We start from the raw sequence: 13,643 nt of genomic DNA, 5'->3' as shown, positions 1-13,643 counted from the left end.
AGGAAGGATATGGAATCTATAGAAAGGATTCAGAGGAGATTTACAAGGGCGGTGCCGGGATTGGGGAGCATGCCTTATGAGAATAGTTTGAGTGAACTCAGCCTTTTCTCCTTGGTGTGGTGGATGATGAGAGGTGACCTGATAGAGGTGTATAAGATAATAAGAGGCATTGATCGTGTGGATAGTCAGAGGCTTTTTCCCAGGGCTGAAATGGCTAACATGAGAGGGCACAGTTTTAAGGTGCTTGGAAGTAGGTACAGAGGAGATATCAGGGGTAAGTTTTTTTAACGCAGAGAGTAGTGAGTGAGTGGAATGGGCTGCCGGAAATGGTGGTGGAGGTGGATACAACAGGGTCTTTTAGGAGAATCCTGTATAGGCGCATTGGAGCTCAGGAAAATAGAGGGCTATGGGTAACCCTAGGTAATTTCTAAGGAAAGGACTTGCTCGGCACAACTTTGTGGGCTGAAGGGCCTGTATTGTGCTGTAAGTTTTCTATGTTTCTATGTTTGAGAAGATGGGCAATTTCAGTTTTGATTCCTCCACCATTTCCTTAATTCCTGTCACAACATTTTCAAATGTCAACAGTATTCTTCTTTTGTGTACCAATGGGAGCACCATAGAGTAGGAGGAGATGGAGGGGAGTGATGTGATAGTGACTGGAGGGAATAGGGGATGAGGGGACTGAGGGGTATTGAAGGGATGGAGTGCAGGTCAGTGATGCGGTTGATTAGAGGGAATGGGGAAAGAGGGGACTGACAGGTATCAGAGGGGTGGTGATGGGTTTGGAGATGGGTGATTTGATGGTGATTGGAGAGAATTGGATGGAAGGATTGAGGGGTACTGGAGGGGAGGGGTGGGGTGGAGGACAGTGAGGTGATAGTGATCGGAGGGATCGGGTCTCAGGGGACTGAGGGATATTGGAGGGAAAAAGGGTGGAGGGACTGAGGGACGTTGGAAGGGAGGGGAGCGGGGTGGAGAGGTGGGGTTTGGAGGGGATTTATGTGATGGTGATTCAGGGTACTGAGGGACTGTGTTGAGGTGACAGGGAGTTTTCTCCGACTGAGGGGAGATGGAGTGAATTCATCAATCCTGTGTCACTGGGAGGGTGAGGACTGGATTCATCAGGAAACTTTTTCTCCTCTGTGTTACAGCCCCTAAAACAACAGATGCAGTGACCCTGGTAATTGTACTGTCAGTGGTGGGGACCCTCCTGATCTTTGCTCTCACTGAGATCCTCATAGTCACATGGAGGAGAAGAGCTGAGGGAAGGGAAGGAACTTCAGGGACTGAAGGCAAGTAGATCTGACACCCTGTCGTTGAGTCTAGTAATTGGGGGAGGGACAGAGATGGGGTGGGGCAGGGAGCTGACAACAGGGTTGGGAGAGAGGAATGGTTTTAGTACAGACCCTGTCACCTCTGCTTTCTGTCCCACAGACCAAGCGGAGACAGGCATCATTTACACAGACCTTCAGTGGATGCAGAAGAATCGCAGTGTCGGGCAGCCCCCCAAGGGGAATGACAGGGTAATGACAGACATGTTACCCCTGGAAAGGGGCCACTCACCCTCATCGGGGCAGCCTGAACATAAGGTCTGCATGCAATCTGCACAATCCCAGAACCAACCACGGGTCCCTGTCACCGGAGATCGTTCAAACCACCACTGCAGAACACAGCAGCTCACACACTGAGGCCCAGCAAGATCCCATTTACCACTGAGGAGTCAACTGAACTTTTACCTCAGTGAACTCCAAGCCTGGTCAGGCAGATCTAACAGCAATTGTACCCTCTGTGCACACACTGTTAGTGGGTACACTGTCCCCACACACCCAGTCACTGGGTACACTGTCCCCCACATACCCAGTCACTGGGATACACTGTCCCCACACACCCGGTCACTGGGATCCACTGTCCCCACACACCCGGTCACTGGGATACACTGTCCCCCACACACCCACTCACTGGGTACACTGTCCCCACACACCCACTCACTGGGTACACTGTCCCCCACATACCCAGTCACTGGGATACACTGTCCCCACACACCCAGTCACTGGGATACACTGTCCCCCACACACCCACTCACTGGGTACACTGTCCCCACACACCCACTCACTGGGTACACTGTCCCTATACATGCAGTTATGCCCAGTAGTGTGTGCATATTTTATGATAAGTCGTGGAGTTAATATTTGTGTCGATGGGCAGTTTGTGAGTCCATTGTGAATGCACTGAGAATGAGTCTGTGTTGATGCTGGGTTGGTACCATTGTTTGTCAGTTGATTGGTGCTGACTGTGTGATCCATCATTGTGTGTTGCTTTGCATGTCCAGGTCTTTTGTGTCCACGTGTCACGTGTCGAAGTGTCCAGTCTCCATGTCTCCCCTCTCCAGAGTCCTTGCCTCTGTATCCAGTCTCCATGTCCTGTCACTAGGTCCTGGTCTACATCTCCCTGTCTCCGTGTCTTGCTTCCCAGTCCTGGTCCGTAATTTCTTGCCTCTGTGTCCTAATCTAGATCTCCCTGCCTCTGTGTCCTCATCTAGATCTCCCTGTCTCAGGGTCCTGGTCCGTATCTCCCTATCTTGATGCCCTATCTCTGGCTACCAGTCTGTATCTCCTTGTTCCTGTGTCCTGTCTCCAGGTCCTGCCTCTGTGTTCTGGTCTGTATCTCCCTCACTGGGTGTTGGGCTCTGTTTCTCTGTCTGTGTTTTCCAGTCTCCAAGACTTTCTGATTCACTGTCCCCACATTCCCAGTCACTGGGATACACTGTCCCCACATACCCGGTCACTGGGATACACTGTCCCCACATACCCAGTCACTGGGGTACACTGTCCCCACATACCCTGTCACTGGGATACACTCTCCCCACACACCCAGTCACTGGGATACACTGTCCCCAAACACCCGGTCACTGGGATATACTGTCCCCACATACCCAGTCACTGGGATACACTCTCACCCACACACCCAGTCACTGGGGTACACTGTCCCCCACATACCCAGTCACAGGATACACTGTCCCCACACATCCAGTCACTGGGGTACATTGTCCCCCACATACCCAGTCACTGGGATACACTCTCACCCACACACCCAGTCACTGGGGTACATTGTTCCCCACATACCCAGTCACTGGGAGCACTCTCACCCACACACCCGGTCACTGGGGTACACTGTCCCCCACATACCCAGTCGCTGGGATACACTGTCCCCACACATCCAGTCACTGGGGTACATTGTTCCCCACATACCCAGTCACTGGGAGCACTCTCACCCACACACCCGGTCACTGGGATATACTGTCCCCACTCACCCAGTCACTGGGTACACTGTCCCCACACACCCAGTCACTGGGTACACTTTCCCCACACACCCACTCACTGGGTACACTGTCCCTATACATGCAGTTATGCACAGTAGTGTGTGCATTTCCTATTATAAGTCATGGAGTTAATATTTGTGTTGATGGGCAGTTTGTGAGTCCATTGTGAATGCACTGAGAATGAGTCTGTGTTGATGCTGGGTTGGTATCATTGTTTGTCAGTTGATTGGTGCTGACTGTGTGATCCATCATTGTGTGTTGCTTTGCATGTCCAGGTCTTTTGTGTCCACGTGTCACGTGTCAAAGTGTCCAGTCTCCATGTCTCCCCTCTCCAGAGTCCTTGTCTCTGTATCCAGTCTCCATGTCCTGTCACTAGGTCCTGGTACACATCTCCCTGTCTCCGTGTCTTACTTCCCAGTCCTGGTCCGTATTTCCTTGCCTCTGTGTCCACATCTAGATCTCCCTGTCTCAGGGTCCTGGTCCATATCTCCCTATCTTGATGCCCTATCTCTGGCTCCCAGTCTGTATCTCCTTGTTCCTGTGTCCTGTCTCCAGGTCCTGCCTCTGTGTTCTGGTCTGTATCTCCCTCACTGGGTCCTGGGCTCTGTTTCCCTGTCTGTGTTTCCCAGTCTCCAAGACTTCCTGACACAATGTGTCCTATCTCTGTTTCCCTTAAATCGCCCAGAGCTGACAGGTTCTGTTTCTTTTGTAGTTTGCTGGTCCGGAGGTCGTTGCCGAGACTACCCCCACTGAGTACGCTGCGGTGATGTACTGTGCCAGTCCCTCCCGTGGATGGGCTGAGGACAGAGCCCCTGGACAGTATCCTGTAGTCTAGGATGGATAGTCCCTCCCTTGGCACTGAAACAAGGAAGGACAGACTCTCAGGGGGATCTGCATGTGGACTGGTGGCTTGAAGATGCAGGTTTCCTCTCTGTCCCACTGTCGTGGTGAGGGGTGAGGTGTATGGGACACGAGCATTGCTACTCTTTCCTGCTGTACTTAGTAAGTGTTGAATGTTAGTTCAATAATAGTCACCAGTTTTGTCTGGTGGAAGAGATTTTGTCAGAACGTGCCCCTGTAGATTATCACCTTGATTAATCCTACTCAAACAGTAGTTAATAATTAAATGAATTATGTGAGCCTGTGCCCAGTTCCCAAATGCTCACCACTCTCCCATCTTAAGTGATCAATTCTCAAACACAGGTTCACACTGATGGTGCAGAATTATCACTGGGGAAAGATAGGGATCCAAGAGACTCTGTCAACCTTCTTCCAGAAATCAGGAAGGGAAAAAAGAGGGCGGAGGGGAGAAGATTTCAGGGTGGCATTGGTTTTATGAGGAATGGCTATGAGGTGGGACTCAGTGGAGAACAGGGATTTAAGAGAGGGAGAAAAATGGAAAGGTTTAAGGGAGCAACAACACACACGAAGTGCTGGAAGAACTCAGCATGTCAGACAGCATCTCTACCAGGGAATAATAGTTGACGATTCGGCTGACTGCTGCCCCAACTGCTAAGCTCCTCCAGCATGAAGTGTGTGTTGCCCAAGATTCCCAGTATATGGTTGTGTCTCGGGTTTAAGGGAGAGTGAGTTTTTGGAAAGTGAGAACGAGAGACAGGGATTTAATACAAATGATGCAAGGATACAGCATAGATGGGGGGTGGCCATGTTGTACAGGATCTAGCCCTGTGATCTCATACACACCACATGACCATTTGAGTTCTCTACACCTCTCTAGGATGTGGAAGGCAAGTCCAAAAGTTTAATCTCCTGGGATCCAAGGCAAGTTGGTACATTAAGTACAAATTGAGCTTAGTAATAGGAGGCAGAGAGTGATAGTGGACAGTTGCTTTTGTGATTGGAAGCCTATGGCCACTTTCATCCCATAGGGGTCATTACTGGACCCTATGTGTGTGTGTTGGATGCGGTGTTTCATTGATTTTATTGTGTTTCTTGGATTTACTGAGTATGCCCTCAAGGGAATTAATCTCATGTTTCTATATGGTGACATATATGAACTTTAATAATAAATTTATTTTGAATTTTGAATGTACATTGTGATTTTCCATATGGATGTAGGAAAGATCCGAAGACACTGATGGAGATCTACAATATTGCAGGCAGAATAGACAAGGAGGTTTGTACATTTTTCCTCAAGGCCCAGGTGTTTAAAGCCAGCCATGGTATAAAGGTGGGGAACAGGAGGTTCAAGGGGACATTTACAGGAGGTAAAAAATCTGCAACACTCTACCTGAGGGTATGGAGGAGGTGGAAATGCTCACAATATTGAAGAAGTGTCTGGACAAGCAATTGTGTTACCGAGCAATGGAAAACTACAGACCAGTTGCAGTCAGGTGTAATCTGGTACTCAGAGATTGTCACAGATAATAAGGGTGTTTTTCTTTGTTGTGTGTCTCGATGACTCCATCGTATTCGACTCCTTTCACAAACACCTCACAGTTCAAAGTACATTTATTATCAAAGTATGTATATGTGACACAACCTTGAGATTCATCTCCTTACAGCCACAAAACAAGAAACACAACAGAACCCATAAAGTAAAAAAGACCAACAAATGTGCAGAGAGAGAAAAAAAACACTAATTGTACAAACAATAAGAGATGCAACAGCATTTAGAACGAAAGTGAGTCCACATACACAAAGTCTGGAGCACCTGGAACAGGCTGCAGCTTCAGTGTCATCGCAGTGAAGAGCGGAGCAAATGTCACAGTGCAGTGAGCAGAACCGGCCTGTCCCTCACCTCCAGTCCCAACACCCTTTCCTCTTCAATCCACCTGGCCCAGCATTTAAATCATCCAAACATCAGATCATTCCTCATTCTCAAACAGGGGCCCTGTTGCATGATACGCTCTGTGCCTGGATCCCGCTGCCACATTCCCGCCCGGACCTGACCTTTCACAACTGACCCAGTGCTTAGATCGATCAGGCCTCGCTCTCGGTTTAGGTGGACGGTCTCCAAAGCTCCTCCACTCCAACTTTTCTCCACTTCACGTGCCCCGGTTCCATCTTAACCATATCTCAACCTCATTCCGACCTCCTCTCCTCAAACTTCCCTCGACCTCGCTCTGACCTTGCATTGCAGCTGCACGCCTCGACCCTCGAGTCAGCCGCGCCTTCTTTGTTTGTGGTGATCGTTTACCTGACAAATAAGACAGACAGCGGGAGTGGCCAAGTCCCACCACAGCCTTATGGCTGGGGAACCCTCCCCATTCCATGCTCCAGCAGCCATTGTTGATGCGTCAATACATGGATGCCATCCACACAGGAAACAGGTCGTTGGTCTGAGCATGGTATCGGCCTCGGAGACACAGAAGAGGTATATCTGACAATCAGTCCGGGATCTCCTTCTCCTCCAGACATCCCCCCCACCCCCAAGATTACAATTGAAACGCACATCCTCCTCCCCACTCCTCCCCCCAGGATAAATCAGTAACTGTGGTAGATAAAGAGAGTGAACACCTCTTGAAACAATCGTATCTCATCACATCAGGCCTGGGGGACATACAGATTATCAAAGTGCGATGGCACACTGTGCGGGCACACAGCAAGGTGAAACAAGTGACCTGGTACAAGTGGAAGGTCAGAGGCTTTTTCCCAGGGCTGAAATGGCCAGCACGAGAGGTCACAGTTTTAAGGTGCTTGGAAGTAGTTACAGAGGGGATGTCAGGGGTAATTTCTTACACAGAGAGTGGTGAGTGTATGGAATAGGCTGCCAGTGACTGTGGTGGAGGCAAATACGATAGGATCTTTTAAGAGACTCCTGCATAGGTACATGGAGCTTAGTAAAATGGAGGGCTATGGGTAACCCTAGGTAATTTCTAAAGTAAGTACATGTTTGGCACAGCATTGTGGGCCAAGTGGCCTGTATAGTGCTGCAGGTTTTCTCTGCTTCTATGTACAATTTCCTGGAGTTTTAAACTCCCTGGCAGGAAAGAGGGGGCCAATTGGATGGGAACTCCATGGCCAGTGGAGCTGAGGTGTCTCGTGTAAACCCTCCAGAGGATGCACCTAGCGTATCCTCTGCACCCACCACCTCTGGTGCGGGATGGAGAGGAGGTAGCGGTACCATCTTGGTCCTTGCAGGTGTGGTACTGTGCATGGGCTGTGGTCCAGTAGACGTGGATGGCCGTCCCTCGGATTCCTCCTCCCACAACGGTTGCATGAACAGCTGGCATCAGAGCGAGGAGAGGTAGTGGAGATCGAGCAGAACTGGAGTAATCCCAGCCTCATCTGCTCCAGAAAGTGCAGGTGTGGGGAAAAGAAACTCACGGAGAACGAAGGGCAGGACACTGGGAAGGATGACTCACTGCACGATGATCTCAAGGATCCACTACAAGAAAAATCCTGTTGATAGACCAGAGACACTTCTCTCTGTCTGTCTTCTGGGAGACCAGACACCTGTGGGGCTGTGACAGTGCCCAAAGGGATATACTTGACACGTCCCTGTGTACAGATTTCACCGGCAACGTCTTGTGAAGACAGCATCAGAGGGGGAGAGGTGTTCCATTGGCAGAAACAACAACACAATGCAGTAACAGAAGCACTGGGGTTGGGGAGATAAACTGAGGTGGGACGGTGAGCAGGGACTCACTTTGGTCTGATGGTGTTGAACTTCAGGAGAGTTGTTGGAGCCGCAATCACCCAGGTAAGCGGAGACTGCCCCAGATGAACCTTGTGGAGTGCTGAAAGCCCTGGGGTGCGAGGAGGTGAGTCACTCCCCACAGGATCGCCAGTCTCTGACCTGCTCCTGTAGACTCGGTGTTGATGTGGCTGGTCCAGTTGAGTCTCTGGTCAGTGGTGATTGCCAGATTTTGATGGTGGGGACTGGACAATGGGAATATGAGAACGAGGTTGTCAGACTCTCTTGTTGTCACAGCCTGGTACTTGTGTGGTGTGAATATCAGATCGGAAAGGTCATGGTGTCAGGACCAGAGGTGAGGGACGGGCCGGTTCTGCTTACTGTTCCATGATGTTTACTCATCACTGCACTGAACTGAGGCTGTCTCCTGCTCTCGCTGCAGTAAATACTGGCTTTGTCACCAACTTCAGCTCTGAATGTCATTTGCTTACTTTCATTGTTTGCACCTTTTTCTCTGCACATTGGGTGTTTGATTTCTCTTTGAGTGGTTTCTTTGTGTTGCGGCTGCTTGCAAGGCGAGGAATCTGAAGTTTGTATAATGGGTACACACTTTGAGAATTAATGTACTTTGAAGTGGGCTACTTCACCTGCTGGGGTGGGAATCGTGCAATCAGGAGTGAGTGTTCCCATTTCTGTCCTCAGGATCAAAGGAAAGTCACTGATGAAGGTGGGTGGGCCCAGGACGCTGCCCTGAGAAACTCCTGCACTGATGACCTGGGGCTGGGGGGTGGGGGGGGGGGGGGAGTTGTATAGAAACACATGAGTCCACAGTAGCAATCAACCACTGAGCCCATTCTGTGTGATCATATCTGATGCTCTGTCCGTGATCACTCTTCCTACTGTCCTCGACGGACACTGCATCAAGAAACCTGACTCCTCAAGTTTATTCAACAGCTCATCCACAAGTCTCTGAGAATTCCACAGCTCTGAGTGAAGAAATCACTCTACCTCAGTCTGACCTATCTTCCCTCTCTCCTGAGACTGGTACCACTTGTTCTAGACTTGTCAGTCAGGACCCTGTGTCCATTCTGCTGAGCCTATCACAGACTGGAACAGTTCAATGGATTCCACCCCCCGCCCCCGACCCCCATTCCTCCAATGAACACAGGCCCTGTTAACCCAGACTCTTCTCATATAACAGGCCAAACACCTCTGGAACCGGGCAGGTGAATCTTTATGACAATTATATCTGTTCTCAGGTAATGAGACCTTGGTAGGACCAAAAGCCCAGTGTCATTACAGAGAGACACCATTGCTCTGTACATATGATGAGGCCAACATACCATTTGCCCCTCAGCTGTTTGTTGTGCCAGGACCAGCTCCCTTTGGACATCACCGTTTCCCATCCTTCAGCATTTCCATAGTATTTTGCCTTGCTGTTCCCTTGCCAAGGTGGAGAACTTCACATTTACCCACATTATAGCACATATTTGTCCAATCAACGAGTCAAAAAGCATCTTGAGATTTCTTTGCATCCCTTCCACAGCTCACAATCCCACCCAGTTTCATGTGTCAGCAACGTTTGGGAGATTACGTTCAGGGAATCCTCCCTCATCCTTTTCATTTATGTACATTGTGAAAAGAACCAGAGAGTACAAGCACAGTCACACTAACCCACCAAGTTCATGCAGTCCATCAAGTCCCCATCCAATCAGGTCCCATTTACCATCACTTTGTCCATGTCCTTCAATGTTGTTGGAATATCTACATCCCCTCCTACTCCAGCAGTGTGTTCCAGAATCCAAACATCTTCTGAGCGAAAATACTTTCTCCTCAGATCCCCTGTAAACCTCCTTCTCTTACATTAAATTAAACTATCGAGTTTCAGATATGTCCAGCCAACATAGCTCTCTGGGTCATTGAGGCATGCAAACCAGAAGCTCAGAGACCTTGGCCTTCACCTTGCCTTGTGCAGCTGGATCCTGGACTTCCTGTCAGAATGCCGGCAAGTGGTAAGAGTGGGCTCCCTCATTTTGCTCCTCTGACCCTCAACACAGGGCTCTGTCTTAACCCCCACTCCTTTACTGTCTGTACACTCATGACTGTGTCACCACCCGCAGCTGCAATCTGCTAATTAAATTTGCAGATGATACTACACCGATTGGCCTAATCTCAAATAATAATGAGACGCCCTCACTCTGCACAGTGGTGCTAAGAAAACAACCTCTCCTTCCATGTCACAAAGGCAACAGAGCTGGTTGTGGACCACAGGAGGAACAGAGATAAGCTCACCCCTGACATCAATAGATCTGGGGTTGATAAGGTGAGCAGCTTTAAGTTCCTCGGTATACATATCACTGAAGATCTCACTTGGTCTGTACATACCGTTGTGTGGTGAAAAAAAACACAACAGTGCCTCTTCCATCTCAGATGGTTGAAGAAGGTTGGCATGAGCTCCCAAATCCTAAGGACTTTCTACAGGGGCACAATTGAGAGCATCCTGACTAGCTACATCAATCTGTACTGCTGTATTGTACTTCTCTCAACCGGAGGACTTTACAGAAAGTGGCATGGACAGCCCGGCACATCTGTGGACGTGAACTTCCCACTATCCAGGACACTTACAGTGACAGGTGTGTAAAGAGGGCCCAAACCAATAGGCTCCAAGACAGCTTCTTCCACCATGCCATCAGACTGATTAATTCATGCCAACACAATTGTAATTCTAAGCTATATTGACTGTTCTGTTGTACATCTTACTGTACATACTATTTATTACAAATTACTATAATTTGCACTTTGTACATTCAGATGGAGACATAAAGTGAAGGTTTTTACTCATCATGTATGTGAAGGATGTGAAAAACAAAGTCAATTCAATTCAATTCATGAGGATCTCCACAATCTCTAGGAAACTCTTGGAGGATGACAACTGATACAGCCACTTGGGATTTATTGTCTGCCATTTCCACAACAGTTTTAACCTGTACCACTGTCCTGTAGTTTTCTTTTTCTTTAGACCCTTGTTTCCCCAGTATACCTGGAAGTTAATTATAACCTCTCGGTGAAGGCAGAACCCAAGATTTAGTTGACCAGCTGTGCATTGTTTTATATCCCACTCACAAATCTTTTCACTTGATCAACAGAAGTATTCTGAACTTTTCCATTTCCTGTCACCTGTTGGCACAGTGCTTCATTAACACCTTAACCTGTGACAACTAGCTTATCGCATCTCGACAGCAGCCCCACGTCCGGCACAGGAGCTCAGGGTGTCAACTGGTGGCAGGAAATGAAGAGAGACTCAGAACATGTCTGGTCAACAAGTGTTGAGATGTGTGAAGCAGAGAATGGAGGGGGGGGGGGAAGAGGGGAGAGAGGGGAGAGGGCAGAGGGCAGAGGGCAGAGGGGGAGAGGGGGAGAGGGGGAGAGGGGGAGAGGGGGAGAGGGGGAGAGGGGGAGAGGGGGAGAGGGGGAGAGGGGGAGAGGGGGAGAGAGGGAGAGAGGGAGAGAGGGAGAGAGGGAGAGGGGGAGAGGGGGAGAGGGGGAGAGAGGGAGAGAGGGAGAGAGGGAGAGAGGGAGAGAGGGAGAGAGGGAGAGAGGGAGAGAGGGAGAGAGGGAGAGAGGGAGAGAGGGAGAGAGGGAGAGAGAGAGAGAGAGAGAGAGAGAGAGAGAGAGAGAGAGAGAGACACAATTAGGACCAAACACAAAAGCTGAGACAGATAGATCAGCAGGGAGAGACTAAATGTACTGAAAGACCAGAAGACAACATGAATGAAGGGAAATGACAGGAACACAGAAAGGGTAAGAATGCTGATAGATAGAGAGACTGGACAGGGCCCAAGAACGGAGAATGTACAACTGTACAGCACAGAAACAGGCCCTTCGGTCCACAGTGACCACGTCAATCAAAATTATTACCACCTGCCTATATCTGGTGCCTGTCCCTCCATTCCCTGCATGATACCATGCCCGTCTAAACATTATGATCAAATTTGCTTCCACCACTTCATCTACCACTCACTGTGCAGAAAAACTTGCCTCAGATCTCCTTAAAGATGGGTGACCCCAGTCATTATCAATACTCTTCAGAGATTGTCTGCCTGATGTCAGTGGTCAAATAACAAGGACTTATGATATGCAACAGCTGCTCATATGACCATCTACCACCTGCTCCCATGGCTTCAAGTGACCCTGATCAAGGGGCTAAGAAGTTGCTACACCTTGCCCAAGGGTGACCTGCCAGTTAGTGGAGAGAAGGAGCTCCCTACTTTTTTTTTGGTAGAACAGTATCTCCACCTTGCCATGAGAAATTCTGCCTAGGCTGGAAATCCAAATTAACACACACAGAATGCTGGAGGAACTCAACAGGTCAGTTATGCATCGATGTAAATGAACAAGCAATAGACATTTTGAGTTGAGACCCTTCTTGGGCACTGGAAAGGAAGGGGGAAGACACCAGAGTTAAAAGGTGGGGGGTAGGAGAAGGTGATAGATGAAGCTAGGTGGGTAGGAAAGGTAAAGGGCTGGAGAGGAAGGAATCTTGATAGGATGGGAAAGTGGACTATAGGAGAAAGGAAAGGAAAAAGGGACCCAGTGGGAGGTGTTAGGTAGGTGAGAAGGGGCCAGAGTGGGGAAATAGAAGAAGAGGCAAGGAGGAAGGAATTTTTTTTTAACCAGATGGAGAAACTGATATTCATGTCATCAGATTGGAGGCCATCCAGACAGAATACAAGGTGTTGGTCCTCGACCCTGAGTGTGGCCTCATCATGGCACAAGAGGAGGTCACGGACCAACATGTCAAAACGGGATTGGGAATTGGGCTACCAGGAAGTTCAGCTTTTGGCAGATGGAGCGGAGGTGCTAAACAAGGCTCACTAGTGTAGAGGAGACCACATCGGGAGTACTGGACACAATAGACGACACCAGCAGATTCACAGGTGAAGGTCTGTCTGGGGGCCTGAATGGAGGTGAGGGAGGAGGTGAATGGGCAAGTGTAGCACTTTGGCAGCACATAGGGATCCTCTTCTGCCTGCTCTCCAAAGCCTCCACATCCTTCCTGTAATGTAGAGCCCAGAACTGTACACAGTACTCCAGACGTAAGCCAAGGAAAAGTTTACACAAATGAACATTCATACCCAGCACTCTGACTGCTGAAGACAAGCATACAGAATGTCTTCTTTACCCCCCCCCCCCATACCCCCCCCCATTCACCTGTGTTGGCACTTTCTGGGAGCTGTGGACATGCAGTGCATGAATACTCTGTATTCCAGTGCTCAGAAGGATTGTGCCATTTATTGAATACTTTCCCCTTACATTTGACCCCATGAAGTGCAAAACCTGACACTTGTCTGGATTAAACCATCTGCCATTTCTCAGCCCATATTTCTAACTGGTCTATATCCTGCTGAATCCCTTAACAACTTTCCTCACCATCCACAATTCCATCAACTTGCAAGCCTACAGTTCAGCCCAACGACATTATATATAAATCATTTATACATATCGCAAGCAACAGAGATCCGATAACTGATCCTTGCAGAACGCCACTGATCACAGGCCTCCAGTCAGATGAACACTGCTGAACTCCCCATCTTATATCACCAAGCCAATTTTGAAACAGCAACTTTAAGCAAAGAAGGGGAAAGAGATCAGTACAACCTGTTCCAGGGTGTGGAACAGCAGATGGACAGTGAGTGATGAAGTTGGGCTGAGAGCATTGCACAC

General features: G+C 49.0%; 1 long non-coding RNA gene across 1 annotated transcript; it reads left to right on the top strand.

Annotated features, from left to right (window-relative positions):
- Nucleotides 1-1,176: 1,176 nt before the first annotated feature.
- Nucleotides 1,177-5,366, top strand: LOC140717054 (uncharacterized). The gene is made up of 3 exons (XR_012096432.1): nt 1,177-1,292; nt 1,435-1,523; nt 4,032-5,366. It is a non-coding gene; the product is annotated as an uncharacterized lncRNA (long non-coding RNA).
- Nucleotides 5,367-13,643: the final 8,277 nt, after the last annotated feature.

The sequence above is a fragment of the Hemitrygon akajei genome, chromosome 27 (genome assembly GCF_048418815.1).
Source record: "Hemitrygon akajei chromosome 27, sHemAka1.3, whole genome shotgun sequence".
NCBI classification, from domain to species: domain Eukaryota; kingdom Metazoa; phylum Chordata; class Chondrichthyes; order Myliobatiformes; family Dasyatidae; genus Hemitrygon; species Hemitrygon akajei.
Note: the sequence above shows the minus strand (reverse complement) of the source record. Positions and strands in the feature narration are given on the sequence as shown.